The sequence below is a fragment of the Pseudophryne corroboree genome, chromosome 6, assembly GCF_028390025.1.
Source record: "Pseudophryne corroboree isolate aPseCor3 chromosome 6, aPseCor3.hap2, whole genome shotgun sequence".
NCBI classification, from domain to species: Eukaryota; Metazoa; Chordata; class Amphibia; order Anura; family Myobatrachidae; genus Pseudophryne; species Pseudophryne corroboree.
Window position 1 is genome coordinate 354644846 of NC_086449.1, and position 8404 is coordinate 354653249.

The 8404-nt window shown below is 46.4% G+C and overlaps 1 pseudogene; it reads left to right on the forward strand.

Annotated features, from left to right (window-relative positions):
• Positions 1-7761: 7761 nt before the first annotated feature.
• On the forward strand, positions 7762-7880 carry LOC134937318 (5S ribosomal RNA; annotated as a pseudogene).
• Positions 7881-8404: the final 524 nt, after the last annotated feature.

Genomic DNA, 8404 nt, shown 5'->3' on the forward strand with positions numbered 1-8404 from the left:
TCCGTATTTATAACCTTACACAATTTGGTATCGATGGCAAAAATTGACACCATGCTCTCTAGACCTACTGTTAGGTCGTTGATGAAAATGTTGAACAAAAGTGGTCCAAGTACAGACCCTTGTGGCACACCACTTAGTACTTTAGTCCAATTTGAAAATGATCCATTGACCACAACACACTGCTCCCTATTATCTAACCAATTACTGACCCAAGTGCATATTGTGCTCCCTAGCCCTATTTCTTTTTTTTTTTTTTTCAATAATGATTTTTTATTAATTTCCAAATATAGAAAAGAAAAACCAGATAGAGAAATGTACACGAACATAGGCCATATAATGAGTACATCTTTGAGCCAATACTGTAGGTCCAATCATATATAACAACGCTCAGTCTAAAAGCTCAGTACACTAACCGTGTACACATATTCTCTTAACTATCAATCATATATATAACCTTAAGAGTAGCAGAGTAGAAAGTGCAGTAGAGAGGGGAAGATATAACAAGACAGCGACACATGAGGGTAAAAAAGAAAATTTAAAGACAAAGGGAGGAGGATATGCGTGTCAGGGGAGCACCTCACTGAAATATTGTAACATAGAGATAAATAGCTAGTCAGTTAGAAGGGGCATCTGCACTAATGGGTAGTATCAGGTTGTGGAGAATGCAGAATTGCCGTGTCAATGGGATCACTAAAAATTATGGAGTGACCCTGTCTCTCCCGGAATTCACTCCATTTAAACCACCTCATGTATATAGAAGAGGGGGAAGAAGAATACACACATCCCACTGTTTCAAACAGAAAATGCTTATGGGTATTATTAATAACCGTCTGAATGTGAGGTATGGACTGTGATTTCCACAGTTGGCCTATCGCTGCCTTAGCTGATATTAAGACATGTCCTACGATATACCTGTCGCAGCTGAGAAGAGTGTGAGAAGGGTAGTGAAACAGGGCAAGCAGCGGATCCAGTGGCACTGTCGTTCCCACTATTTCCCCCAAAAGAGAGAATACTTCCATCCACAGAGGCCCCAAGACTGGGCAGTTCCAAAAAATATGTAGAATGGAGCCCTCGACACCACATTTTCTCCAGCATAGCTGGGAAGTCGAGGGCCAGATCTGGTGAAGCCGCTGCGGAGTGAAGTACGCCCTATTGCATAATTTATAGAACATTTCTGAGTGCTGGAGACATTTAGAGATTTTAAAGCACTGTGATGAAATTGTATCCCACTCTTCTTCTCGAAGTACAGTAGAGAGATCTCTCTCCCACTTCAACTGCGCAGGTAATTTGCCTTTTTTATTCAAAAGAACAATATACTGGTACCACCTGGATATCCCACCCCTATGGCCCGGGGATGACAATCTAGAGAGCATACTAGCAGGAAAAGGGAGGGGATTTCTGGACCCGTTAACATGCGATTGGAGCCAATGGCGTAGCTGTAAATACTTGAAAAAGTCATGCTTTGAAATCCCAAACTGAGACTGAAGCTGAGAGAATGGGATCAAGCTATTATTCAAAAAAATATCTTTCAGTCTCACAACTCCAGCGTCAATCCAGGTGTCTAATATAAGATCAGGGATAATACAAGCAACCGTTCTGATAAAGAGGTTCGCTCCGGGTAATATTATATTTCGGTCAGACTCAACAACTGAGTGCCATAGCTTCAGAGTACTTCTAATCGCGTCCTCAGGACCTACCCATTTCGGGACACTATGTATAGGTAATAGAAATAGATCTGTAATATTAATCTGTCCTAAGAAGACTTTTTCAATAACTACCCATGGTTTGGGGGAATGAGCGACAAACCAATCTCGGGCCTGGCTGAGAAGGCAAGCGGAGTGGTATGCATCTAAGTTGGGGTAGGCAACCCCACCAAAGCCCTTGGGCAATGACAGGACCTGCCTAGAGATCCGCGGTTTCGCTCCCTTCCAGATAAAGTTTGATAAAGTTTTATTAGCCTTAACACTAAGAGCTTTAGGGAAATGGCGGGGGATGGCCCTAAACAGATAGAGGAGTTTCGGTAGCAGTACCATCTTTGTTGCAGAGACACGCCCCAGCCAGGAGATTTCATGTAAAGACCACTCTTTAATCAATTTGTCGAAGGCGCTAAATAAAGGTGTGTAATTACAATCATAAAGGTCTTTATCGAGCGATAGATGTATACCTAAATATTTAATGGATCTCGTATGCCAAGCATACCTGTATCTATCCTTAAGTAAGGCCAGGATATGTGGCGGGATATGAAGCGGTAGAGCTTCCGTTTTGGAAGTATTCAATTTATAAAATGATAGTCTGGAGTACTTATCTAATATGGCATGGAGGCCGATAAGGGAGGATTCGGGGTTAGTCAAACATAATAGAATATCATCTGCGAAGAGGTTGATTTTATGACTCAGTCCCCCTATCTCGGGTCCCGAGACTTCCGTGTCAGACCTAATGGTCTCAGCCAGGGGTTCAATAGCCAGAGCGAAGATCAGGGGAGACAAAGGGCACCCCTGTCTTGTGCCGTTTAGAATTTCGAAACCCCTGGACAGACACCCATTGACATACACCTTGGCAGAGGGGGCAGAATACAATGCAAAGATGGAATCTAGAAACCTACCCTGGAATCCAAACTTACCCAGAACTGATCTTAGATATCCCCAGTGTAACCTATCAAACGCCTTCTCTGCGTCTAACGATAGGACGAGGAGGTTCGCTCGATTAGCATTACAATACTCAATGACATTATAAACTCTCCGAGTGTTGTCCGGGGCCTGCCTGCCCGGGACGAAGCCAACCTGGTCAGCAGCTATAAGGGATGGCAATAAGGGGCAAAGACGGTTAGCGATTATCTTAGCAAAAAGCTTTACGTCTGTATTCAACAAAGCTATCGGTCGGTAATTTTGAACGGATGTGGGAGATTTACCCGGCTTAGGGATAGCTACTATCCGCGCTTCAAGCATCTCTTTCGGGAACCTCCCAACCTCCGACGCCTCATTAAAAACAGCCAACAGCACTGGAGCCAAGTCTGCTTTATAGGTTTTGTAGAAATTAGATGGAAAACCGTCTGGGCCCGGGGCTTTATCTCGTGGAAGACCGTCAATAGCTGCCTCAAGTTCAGAGATAGTCCATGGGGAGCCGAGGGACAGGCAGGTCTCGGAATTCAGTGTCGGCAGGGATAGGTTTTTTAAAAATGACTGGATTTCAGCCTCGATAGGTTGGGGGGTATCAGGGTCTGACTGTAAGCTGTAGAGTCGGGAGTAATACTCTGCGAAAGTATCTGCTATTCTATATGGATCAGAGACTCTTGAACCCGTGGGAGAATAAACAAAGTGGATTCTGGCCTTAGCTCGCCTACCTCTCTGTTTCCGTGCCAAGAGACGCCCTGCCCTATTTCCAAATACATAGAATCTTTGATTCAATCGAGCGAGGTTGCGTTGTACTTCCCGAAGAGAAAAGGTGTTCACCCTTTCCCTTGCGGCCAGCAAAAGTTTAAAGGCAGTTCTATTATGGGGGTCAGCCTTGTGTGCTATTTCTAATTTTGCAACTTCTTTCTCGGCTTCAGTACGTTCAGCATTTTGAGAGCGTTTCAGCCGTGAAGCTGCCTGAATGGCAGCCCCCCGCATTACAGCCTTACAAGAGCACCAATTATTAAAGACTGAAGTATCTTCGGGTTTGTTAGTTTCTAAATATACCTTTAAGGTTTGGTGAATGGCAAGTGAAGCCTCTTGATGGCAAAGCAAGAAATTTCCCAGTCTCCAAGGGCCCGGAGATACTTTACGGGCCTCGAGCTTCCACACGACCTTCAGCGGAGAGTGGTCCGACCATGTCATCGGTAGTATGTCAATTTTCATAATGACTGGCAGTGACATTCTGTCAGTCAGTACGAGATCAATTCTAGAATATGAGGAGTGGACATGTGAATAAAAGGAGTAATCTCTAACCGTAGGGTGTTTAGTTCTCCACGCATCGTAGAGTTCGTACTCTCCTAGCAATTGGCGAAGTCCGAGGGTATTAATAGGGGAAGGTCTGGGCTTAGCTACGGGACTTCTGGTGGGGAGAGATCTATCTACAGAGGGGTCTACAACTAAATTGAAGTCCCCCAACAGCATAACTGCACCTTTAGCGTGCCTCTGAATCAGGGAGAATAGATTCCTGCAAAAGGAGATCTGAGCAGAGTTGGGTGCATAGCAAGAAGCCAAGGTGACAACCGTATCCTCAAGCTTTCCGATTAATACTAAATACCGTCCTTCGGGGTCTACAATTTGGGATTCTAGAGTGAATTGGCAGTCGCTAGAGATTAGTATAGCCACACCGGCCTTTTTTACGGGGCCATTGGCCATGTAGCAGGTAGGGAAGTGATTATCAAAGAATCTAGGGGGGTCTAATTTGCTAAAATGGGTTTCCTGGATAGCAACCACATTTGCCTTCATTTTATAGAAGGAAGATAAGGCCAGTCTACGCTTTTGTGGGGAATTTAATCCCTTAACGTTCAATGATACTAAGTTAACCATAATAAACTACCCCGGAGACGAAGCATCCGCAGAAACCAAGAAGTGCGATTAAAGGTACAATTCCCTGCATACATTTGAAATAAGAAAAAAAAGGTATGGGGGGGACGAGACACAAAAGGAGACACACTGAGAAGGACAAAGAGAGAAGAGAGAGAAACATAGTATACAAAACAAGGAAGATCGACTCCGTGTAGAGACGAAGCCATAGTAAGGCGCCAAAACATACAGCGCTTCACCAAACAAATTTGGGAGGTTAGTGGCCGACCTCCCCGCAATCAAGTAATCAAACATATGTAAACTTTATATTCAGTTGCACATGGCATATAAACGGAATGTCGTTAAGAATGGAATGATAATCTATTAGTAATGAGTCACAGGATCCCGGGACTGGCAAAGAGCTATACTGAAAGTACAGCAATAAAAGGACTCAGAGAGGAGCATACAGACCAGTCCAGGGGCCTGCGAAACCACAACAACCGTTAACTAGGAAAAAAAAAAAAAAAAAAGAAATAACCCCGCCACACCGTGGCCTAAAGGGTGTTATACATGTAGTAACCAGGTCTTTAACTTGTGGTAAACCCTGGAATTAGTACTATCATATGGAAACAGTGCTAGTCCTGTAAATGAACATTCATGGCGGGGAAAAATACCGCAGTGGGGAGGGCCTACTTCCCAACCATCGACCAGTCCTGCTGAAGTCGGCGGTCAGGAGAGCAGGACCCCTGATCTCCAGCTATGTTCCATTTGTGAAGAAGTCTCATACCGTCCTCAGCCGAAGACACCACAATAGTTGAACCTTCTCTAGAAATCAATAGACGCGTGGGGAAACCCCATCTATATATGATTCTCGCCTTCCGAAGGGCCACGGTGACAGGCTGAAAGGAACGTCTCCTGGTGAGGGTGTAGTGTGAAAGGTCTCCAAAAAGTTGAAGCGGGCTCAAAGCTTTCGCTGTGTCTGAGGAAGGTCTAGCCGCTTTAAGCAGGGATTCCTTAATATGAAAGAAATGGACTCTCATTAAAACATCTCTCGACGCCCCTTCGGGAGCACTGCGGGCCTTAGGGACCCTATGGATACGGTCCAATATCAAGTCCGCAGATGTAGCAGAGGGAAGCAGCTTCTTGAATATTCCGATTGTATAGTCATGTAGGCTGCTATTAGATACGGATTCCGGTACCCCTCTGAGCTTGAGATTATTTCTGCGTGAGCGGTCCTCCAAGTCTGCTACTTTGTCCCGCAGAGCCGCCACCTCCCCCTCAAGGGTATCATGGGAATCAATAAGAGTATTGTGGGAGCCTACTACTTCGCCCATCTTTGTTTCCAAGTGTCCGGTCCTCTCGCCCAAATCCTCAACAGAGCGCTGGCAAGATTGCAACATAGTGCGAAATTCAGACCCCACCTCATCTTTAAACTGGTGTAACAACTGCTTCACGGCGCCCACCGTTAAGGCTTCGCTGTCTTCCAGGTGAGGAGAGGGGGGGGAATTCTGGGATGTAGATAGAGCCATCACGGGCGAGGAAGGTATAGGCGGGGGATCCGATCCGGTGGCTGAAGACCCAGGCCCCTGAGACTTATTTCGATAGGGGGAAGGCTTGAAGAAGGTAACTTGAGAGATTGATTTGGAGGTTTTATTCTTTTTTGGAGCCATCCTGTATCACTTCGAGGGAATGAGAGAACCCCAGTAGAAAGGAGAATTCCGTCTAAGGCCGAGGACGGTAGATATCCTCTTACACCATGTGCGTGATTACATCAGCTAAAACGATTGCGGGGAGTTACGGTGAGGATTCATTGAAGAGGTGTTTACATCCTATATATGCCGTAGCGTGCACCACTACCGGGAGTCACCGTCGTCACTTTCTCAGCAGATAGTACCCCTGTGTATCAGGTGATGGAGATGCAATATATGGACTTCCAGCAGGGGGCTCTGACGCACGGTGCAGTGGGTGAGGCCTAGGCAATTCTTGTAAAAGGCTGGGTAGTCGTAAAAGGTACGGAGTGTGGAATGTACCATATAAGCCTGCGTCCAGTAAATACACCGTAAATTGTATCCCAGGCTGTGGTTTTATATGACTGCAGGATCCCTATAATGTGTGCTGACCTTGCCCCATCCAAGATGGCCGCCGCTCTCCAGGCCAAACGGGCCTCACCTCCTTCCACCGCCGTCTGCGGTCCGTCAGCCCGAGTGGGGACCCTCTACACCACCTCTGCAGCCCACGGCCAGGCGCCTACGGCAGGATGGCCGCCGCCAACGGGGGTCGTTCGTGTGATCGCCGCGCCCGGAGCTCCTCACCCGCCTCTCCCAAGATGGCCGCCGCCACCGGGTCCTCCCGAGCAGAGCCTCGGCTCGTCTCAGCGTCCAGCCCGTAGATCCTGGGGCTTGTATTCCCCGCCGCATCTCCCGGTAAGGCGTCCCAGACGGGGGTATATCTATGTTGCCCGCTATGTGACGGCAACCAGCGTTCAGAACGCGCCGGAGCTCGGTCGGCAGGTCTTCAAATTTAGGTCCCGGCTTCACCCCGGGTGGAGGCTGCAACCTGCAAGTGCAGGATTAACCTACACTCCGGCTCCGCAGCTCACCACCTTACGTTGTGGGGTTCTTGTGGGTGCACCAGGGGCAGATTAAAGGGCAGGTAGGCACCGATAATGCTTGAAATAGGGGCTTTTTAGCAGGAGCTCAGGCACCATGCATCTGCTCCTATCCCTAGCCCTATTTCTTGTAGCTTATAGATAAGACGCATGTGTGGTACAGTGTCGAAAGCTTTGGCAAAGTCTAAAAAGATTACATCCACCTCTACTGGGGGCACAGCAACAGGGGGCACAACTACTGGGTCCATAACTACAGGGGGCATAACTGTGACCACGCCCCTTCCCTATGAAGCCACGCTCCTATTTTTTGCCGCGCGCCTTCGGTGTGCACTATGTTTAACCTATGGGTGTGTGTGTGTGTGTGTGGGGGGGGGGGGGGGCAAAGGAAACTTTTGCCCTGGATTCCACAAGGTCTAGAACCAGCCCTGATGGCCACACCCCCAATTCAGTACAGGGGAGGGGGGCGTCAAAACATACCTTGCTCCAGGCACCAGAACACCTTGCTACACCTCTGCTAGCAGATAAGCATAGTCTATATAATTTTTCTTTTAGTGGTAGGAACCGTTTCTAATACACTGCTCCAGAAATCCAATTGATATTTGATATTTATATCTCTCCCATCTTTAATTCTATGAACTCTCATCCATGATTCCAGAGAGTGGCAAAACAATAATCAACTGTATCTACAACCATATCACACTGAATATGCCAAATCTCATCTGATCTTGGAAGCTATACAATGTTGGGCCTGGTCAGTGCTTGGATGGGAGTCCACCTGGGAATACTAGGTGTTGTAGGATATATTTACTGGAAGCTCTGAGTCTAACATTGACAGCAGATTCACAATTCTTTTTCCTACACTACCTAATATAAGTCATACACAATTAATTCTGCCAGCAAGTATTGCACAATTTGCAGTGGTATAATAAACCTATTCTCTATAATTTCCATTTACGTGAACTTTTCAATGATTCCAGAGAACAGCAAAGCAATAACGAATTGACCTACAATCATACCACACTGGATATGCCCAATCTCAAATGATATTGAAAGCCATACAGTGGTGAGCCTAGTTAGTACTTGGATGGGAGACCACCAGGGAGATGTAGATATTTAGGAACAGGAAGCTGAGTGTAACGTTGACAGCAAAATCACCACTTTTTCTTCCTTCTTGGTCAGTTACAGGCCATTTACATGTATACTTACTCACTGTGTTCAAGCATAAGTCTGAAAACGTAGTTATGTAACAATTCTGACAAGCTATGATGTACTTACTCTACAATAAGGCCATTAAAATGATACCTCTTTTACTTCCTAGGGTGAC